General features: G+C 42.8%; 2 protein-coding genes across 2 annotated transcripts in view; one reads left to right on the top strand and one right to left on the bottom strand.

The window, feature by feature from the left end:
- LOC119452473 (sodium- and chloride-dependent glycine transporter 2) overlaps window positions 1-6,908 on the top strand; it is a 143,076-nt gene that overhangs the window by 110,942 nt on the left and 25,226 nt on the right. The window lies entirely within an intron of this gene.
- LOC119453549 (2-Hydroxyacid oxidase 1-like) overlaps window positions 1-6,908 on the bottom strand; it is a 99,063-nt gene that overhangs the window by 84,807 nt on the left and 7,348 nt on the right. The gene's annotated exons all lie outside the window — the stretch shown is intronic.

Genomic DNA, 6,908 nt, shown 5'->3' with positions numbered 1-6,908 from the left:
ATTTTATTATGCGCATGTGTTTGTATCATGTTCTGTACATATATTTAGCATTCATGTGCATCTTATTATGCGCATGTGTTTGTATGATGTTCTGATTGTTGTACTTGCAGTCATGTAAGCGTCTTTTTTAGTATATTGCACCACAGTCACTTATTCAACTTAGTGTTGAAGTGTACAAAATGTGGCCACCCAGTAATGGTCAAGATTGCCAGCAGCATCAGCAAAAATATGATGCAATTCCAATGCACTGGTTGGAATCAACTGGCGGCGAAGCTTTCACGCAATGGTCAATTAAGTTCTATAAAACTAACTGCAATGTGAACACGTGTCTTTATTGTCATCCCATGCAACACGGACTCCTATGCAATGTTTGCTTATGCCGCACACAGATCATAACTATAATGTTAAGTAATGAATATATAGCTCGGTGAACTCACTCAAACGTCAGTTCAGTGAAACTTTGACCGACCCATGAGGGTGAGTTCGTATGAGCCTGGCTGAGTAGAATTTTGGTGAATATGAATAAGAGGAAGCTAGGCTGAGTAGAAATTTGATGAATATGAGTCAGAGCAATCTCATCCAAGTAGAATGCTGGTGAACATGAGTCAGAGCAAGCTCGACTGAGTAGAATTTCGCTCAATATGAGTTTGAGTAAGCTCGGCTAGTAAAATTTTGGCTCAGACTGGGTCCGTGTGAGCTAGATTGAGCAGAATGTTTGGGAATCTGCACACACACGCCATTAAATCACACCGTGGAATTAAAACAGTGAGCAGCTGCAGCTCACAATCTAACCAGAAGAATTCAGCAACACAAATGTCATGCTGTCTTTGTGTACCATACAAGCTGCATAATGCTTATTTTATAGAGGCAGTAATGACGGGCCATGGTTATGAGTTTATGCACTAATACATGCAACTGCAAACTCATTAGCAATTGTTCCTTTGTCTCGCTGAGCACGGCCGACGCCTTGTGATACGTCTGCACACTTTATCAGCTGTGGATGTGCAAGGACCATACGCATTTGAAAAGATGCTAGCATTCGCAGAAAGGGATGCAACCGACTGACTTCACTGCACGATATTGGTTTGCCTTTGTTTAATGTGTTCTCTTCTGCTTATAAAATCAAGGTGCTTGCCTGCTTTCCACAATGTTGCATGCGTTGTACAGGAGGTAGAGAGAGAGAGAAGCAAGGAAATGCAGGTACGTTTACATCGATGTACTTTCGTAGAATACTGCAATATGTTGCGTCCAGCATAAAAAAATCAATGCACCGAAGTAATTGCAAGGCGCAAAAACCTTTTGAAGTGAGGCTTAATACAGGTGCAGTAAGGATACAATGTGTGCAACACACTAAGGGATTATAGGTTTCGCTGCCGGAAAAAATGATACATTAGAAAAAAACAAATCTGTTTAAATTATGCTTCTCGCGCATTAATGTTTCGAAAGCAAATTGGCGGTGCTGTTTACCACTTTCCAAAGCATTAAATATACTATTGTAGAAAAGTCATTACTACATGTATTTTGCACGTTCGCTTTGGGAGCTTGATAAGCAGTCGCGTCTCACAGCGGAAGTAACAGAACCTTGCAATGAGATGATTTACCGGGAAAAATACGCGTGAAAGCCGGAAACAACAGACTGCAACTAAATGGTCGCGCGTGTAGCTGGCCGTTCAAACGTTGGATACTGTGCTGTGATGTCATATCCCCTCAACCATGCACTTGACCGTAGTTGCATATTCTTGAAATTGCCCCGTCCTTAAAAGTATACCGCTCTCCAACTGTGGCTTTTTCTTTGTATACAAGTAGTTTGTATACAACAAAATAGAAAATTAAGATTACATTCGAAGGCCATGTCTTCTTGTGAGGGACACCTCGTAGCATTTACAACTCGCAACGCATGTGAATAACGGAAATGCACGCAAATGTACGTACTATGAACACCCAAAGCCAACATAAAAAAGCACCGCTTGATTAGCAGCATAGCGTGTCAACAAACGCATAAAAATTACAGAACGGAATGTTACCAATTAATTTCTATCTGCCTTTGTTCGCGTGTCGGTGCAGATGCTACATGATGCTTGCGCAATCCACACCTCTAATCATTTAGTTGCACTGTTCAAGCCTTGTTGAGCCAACTTTTATACATAAATAAGTGCCTATACACATTCGCCTGAGCGACGGGGGCTATTTGCCAAAACTAACCGCGAAACAGATCTCGCGTGTCTCGGCGCAATTTGGACGAAAAATCGCAGCGATCGCTGCGATCGGTGCAACGTGCGACCAACCATTTGGTCATAGCCGCCGAGGGGGTGGTCGACACCTGCGACTGCAGTTTTTCCGTCCCATGCGACTGAAATGGCACTTCCGGTGCGATGAAAATCGCATCATCCGAAACAGGCTTAACTCCGGTGAGATATATGGCATTAAAGAAGGCCCTTATGCATGTACATCGACAGCAGCCACCAAGGACCTCGGTGGTATTCACAAATTCACAAGCAGCCCTAGGTATGCAGAACAGGCACAGGCGATGTAACAACCAACCTGCGGCCTGTGATATTGATCATGTTCACCACAAAGCCAACATAGCTACGCACTGCATCAACTTTCATTTAATGCCTGGTCATGCTGGAATTTCGGAAAAAAACGGATGAAGCTGCCCGAAATGAACTTGAATAGAAAATATTTTTTTAGAAAATCAGGCACTTTGAACATGGCGAAAAAATATGCCTATGACCAAAAAGATCGCCTCTGAAATCTACCGCTTGACTAACATAAGTTTCTGCGATGAACTGACCGTGGAGGAAGTGCAATAATTCCACGACCACTTCCTCTTCCCTTAGAAACATTGTACTATTGGCTACGACTTGAATTACTTGAATTCCCCACGTACCGTGACGAGAGACATTCTTTTGAGCGCCAACTGGACATGATTTGTCCCTATCCACTAAGGTTACCTAGCATCTGAAGTCCAATTCCCGCCCCTTCGGAACAACGGTGGGTCATGGGTTTATTTTTCCAATACCTATCAGAAATTTGTCTTCCCGGAAAGCTTTCAGATTCACTAAATGATATACAAGAACCGGGATTCACACGTCTTACCTGTAAATATCGTTATCATGTTCACTCACACATTTCATATAAATGCATTAGGTTTCGTCATCATTACCGTCATCAGCCTATTTTTATGTTCACTGCGGGACGAAGGCCTCTCCGAGCGATCTCCAATTACCAAGTGTCTTGCGCTAGCTGATTCAAAATTGCGCCTACAAATTTCTTAATTCCATCGCCCCACCTAATTTTCTGCGATCTTAGACCGCGATTCCCTTCCCTTGGCACTTATTCTGTAACTCAAATGGCCCACCGGTTATCTGCCCTATGCATTACATGGCCTGACCAGCTCCATTTTCTTTCTCTTAATGTCGATGAGGATATCCCTTATCGCCGTCTGCTCACTCATCCGCACCACTCTCTTCCTGTATTTTAACATCACGCCTAACATTTTAGAGCGCAAGTCTTAGGCGCCCGTTCCCGCGTTGAGCGTCGGCGTCCCTCGTCGTACCTCGACGTAACTGAGTAAACGAGCGCAGCGAAGGATGAAAGAGCGAACGCGGAGAGCAGCGGGGGATGAAAGACGGCGAAAGAGAAGAGAGTGCGGTGATAAAAGCGGAGGAGGAGGTTGCAGCGGAAGCATCAGGAGGACAGTATGGAGAAAGGGTGAGGAGAAAAACGGAGTGCCGCACGAGACGTGCTTCACGGCGGTGACTAGGCATGCATGCGGCGAGCGCGTCCACCGGTACCATATACGTAAACAAAGCGCTGGCGTGTGCTTCGGACCCACTGCGCAAGCGCTACTTCGACTTCGCCTCGACGGCTAGAGAATGCGCTTCGTGCGAGCCAATCGTTCTCGTGTTCATGCTTACTTAACAATGAGCGAAGCAACCGGTGGAAATGCTTCCTCTGCCGCTGCTGCTAAACGAGCTGCCCGAGCAGAGGCTCAGCGCCGCCGCCGACAGCACCCTGTCATTCAGAATCACATTATTTGCCGCAATATATCGCGAATTCAAAACACCTAGACAGCTGCGCTCAAAATTCGCATTAGGGAGTGGCTTAATAGTCGGTAAATTTTTTTTTTCGGTCCGTCACTCTTTGAGCGGTCCTTAACCTCCAAGTTTCTCCACCATATGTTAGCATCAATGCAATGCAATGATTGTACATTTTTATTTTCAACGACAGTGGCAAGCTCACTGTCGGACTTTAGTAATACTGCTGCATACACTTTATCCCATTTTTATTCTTCTGTAGATTTCCTTCTGATGGGTAATTAACCTAGATAAACGTACTCCTGTGCATATTCCACTGGCTGACTGGCGATCATGAATTCTTGTTCTATTGCCAGGCTAATATTGAACACTAACCTTTGTCTTTATGCATATTAATCGTCTACCCTACTTTTACACCATCTCGATCAAGGTCATCAATCAGTTGTTGCAGTTGATCCCCAGTGCTGTTGAACAGCACACTGTTATTTGTGAACAGAAGATTGTTAAGAGATTCGCCGTTGATCCTTACTACTAAGCCGTCCCAGTCTAATAGCTTCAATACATCTAAGCATGTAGTTAACAGCATTGGAGAGATTTTGTGTCCTTGCCTGACCCCTTTCTTGATAATTAATTTTCTACTATTCCTGTGGATAAACCAGGTATCTGTGGAATCCGCGTAGATATTTTCCAAGATATTCACTTATGTCTCCTGTAATCCTTGAATACGCAATGCCTCCATGACTGTTGGTATCGCTACCGAATCAAATGGCATTTCAAAATGTATGAAAGCCATTCAGAGAGGTTGATTGTGCTCCGCAGATTTCTCATTTGCCGGATGCGTTACCTTTAGAAGCGTCAAAATGAAAATAAGTAATGTGCGCGAAGTGCGGGAAGCCGGTGACGTCATACAAGTAGAGAGAGGATGAGAGAGCTTAGAAGAGCGTATATATATAGCATGAGAACCCAACAAACAATGACAACATAGGGGAAATTACCTACTAATTGAATTAAAGATATGATAAATTATTGGAAATAAAAACGGATGAAAAAAAACAACTGTCCGCTGGTGGGGAACGAACCCACGTCTCCGCATTACGCGTGCGATGCTCTCACCATTGAGTTACCGCGGAGACGTTTTCCCATCCACTTCCTGGGGTATTTATGTTTGACAACTAGAAATAACCCTGGGAGTGTAAGCCAGCGCCACCACTCACAAACCTAAGGGCGGATGTGGAACATTCTTTCTGCCGCAGGTGTCTACCACATATATATATATATATATATATATATATATATATATATATATATATATATATATATAGTTGGATTTTTCAATAGGCCAAGCGTATGTAGAAAAATCAGAAGCACAACTTCGCGGTTATCTTAGGTTTATCTACCCAACAGTTTGGACCGACCGAAACTGTTGGGTACATAAACCTAAGATAACCGCGAAGTTGTGCTTCTGATTTATATATATATATATATATATATATATATATATATATATATATATATATATATATAATTGGGCCCCTCGGAGAATGCAGGTAGGAAGGCTTTGTCCATAATACTGGCTCTTGCACTAAATGTACTAAATCATCACCATTTTGATTTTGATCATAACCATAACCACCCGGGACAGGGAGCCACCGCGGTGATGGGTCACCGCCCCGGGTGCCGCGGACCCTAGTGACGCCACTTACCCTTACGAGTAAAGGGAACTTTCACTACTCTTTCTGTGAGAAGAACTGCTTGTATTTTTGAAGCCGTTTTTCAGTTCTACACGCCGGCGAAGTTGCGTTCACTATTCTTCAACATGAATGGAGTCAATATACGCCGTCACGAAGTACGAAAGCTCTCGGAAATAGAGTTAACTATGGAATCAGATCTGGCTAAGGCAAACCTCTTCAACCCCTAATGACAAAAGTCAAGAGGGGAGGATAGTTTGTTATAATAATTACATTCCATATGGACTTCTTTCATATCGTGTATAGATTGATCTCTATTAGCAGAACACACGTCTCCCACAATAATTTCGCAATAATCCGTCCTAGGACCCTTTTTTTCTGGCATAAATCAACGATCTCCTAAAATCGCAACATCTTAAATGAAGCTTTTCTCTGACGACAGCCCACATACAGATAAATAACTTACGCTTCTGACCGACATGACCGTCAATCTGATCTCAGTAACATCGTTGGTTGATGTAACGCATGGCTCATGAAATTCAATGTCAATAAATGTAAAGCAATGAGAATAACACGGAAAGCCAATCACTCTAATGCATATAATTATCTCCTTAATTGCTCTCTACTAGCATATGCTAACACGTATAAGTATATCCTATACTAACCTTTACAGTGCCCAAAACAGCCAAGCTACTTTAATTCGAAAAAGTGATGAACCGGATACAGAGGCTCCTTCTATAACTAGCGATGAAGTTAGAAAGGCCTTGAAAGACATGACCAGGGAAAAAGCTGCTGGATAAGATGGTATAACAGTCGATTTATTCAAAGATGGACTAGATATCATGCTTGAAAAGCTTGCGGCCCTTTATATGCAATGCCTCACGACTTCAAGTCTACCAGAGAGCTGGAAGAACGCCAACATTATACTAATCCATAAGAAGGGAGACGTTAAAGAATTGAAGAATTATAGACCCATTAGCTTGCTTTCAGTATTGTATAAAATCTTCACCAAGATAATTTCCAATAGAATCGGGGCAACACTTGACTTCAGCCAACCAAGAGAACAGGCTGGCTTCAGGAAGGGATATTCCACAATGGGTCATATTAAGTTCATCAATCAGGTAATCAAGAAATCCGCGGAGTACAATCAACCTTTCTATATGGCTTTCATAGATTATGA

Source organism: Dermacentor silvarum, chromosome 5 (assembly GCF_013339745.2).
Source record: "Dermacentor silvarum isolate Dsil-2018 chromosome 5, BIME_Dsil_1.4, whole genome shotgun sequence".
Taxonomy (NCBI): Eukaryota; Metazoa; Arthropoda; class Arachnida; order Ixodida; family Ixodidae; genus Dermacentor; species Dermacentor silvarum.
The sequence above is the reverse complement of the archived record's forward strand: the minus strand, read 5'-3'. Positions and strand labels throughout refer to the sequence as shown.